Source organism: Pempheris klunzingeri, chromosome 3, assembly GCF_042242105.1.
Source record: "Pempheris klunzingeri isolate RE-2024b chromosome 3, fPemKlu1.hap1, whole genome shotgun sequence".
NCBI classification, from domain to species: Eukaryota; Metazoa; Chordata; class Actinopteri; order Acropomatiformes; family Pempheridae; genus Pempheris; species Pempheris klunzingeri.
Window position 1 is genome coordinate 1,178,874 of NC_092014.1, and position 937 is coordinate 1,179,810.

Consider the following 937-nt stretch of genomic DNA (forward strand, 5'->3'; position numbering starts at 1 on the left):
AATAAACTAAAACTAAACTAGTTTTAAGGGTAATTCCAGTATTTTTGAATCTAGGCACACATTTTAGTCTCTACATGACTGATAAGAACAAAAAGTGTCCAGTAGATCATCTCAAAATGGTTCTGTAATGGCTGCAACGTAATCCTTTCGGGCAACTGGACCTGGTTGAATACACCCAGGAACGTTATGTTGTTGTGTGTTGCACAAATGTTGGGTTGGATCCAAATTAGCCCTTTAAAATACCACTCTCTTCAAAGCCACCAGACCCCACTGATAAAAACAGTAATTTTACTTTACAGAACACAGAAGATGCTGGTCTACTGCTGCTTCAGTCCTACAGTGTATTTGTGTTATTGTGTGTTACACAAATATTGTGTTGCCTCTGAACTAAACCTTTACAACTCCAAAGTCACACAGTAACACAATGAAACCAACTGATGGAGGCAGCAGCAGAGCAGCAGCTCCTGTGTTCTGTTCTCTAAAATCCCTGTTTTAGTGAATGTAGTCTGGTGTGTGTGCTGTTTGTGGTTAAACCAAAAGGATCTTCCAGGTCTCTCTCTGTAGGGATCCTTTCCATGATGCTGTCACACACTTAGAATAACACTCTGAGCCTGTCAGTGGATCAAACAAGCTCTTTTAGTGGACCTACTGTGATCAGGTGCAGTTGTCCCAAAGGATCACGTTGCAGCCATTGCAGCCCGTTTGGTGTCTGCTGGCTGAGGTGATCTACTGGACCAGTTCCAACACTTTTACTACCTACCAGTCACTCACACACTTGAATATTAAATAACAGGACTGTATCTTCTAACTCGTCTCTCTGATTAGGTCTGGTGCTAAGGCTCATGGGAACTGTGGCAGCTTAATGCTAGCAGCTAATAATGCTAATAACCAGAGTCACATCTTGGCTTTAATTCTCTATAAATTAGCACATTCAGAG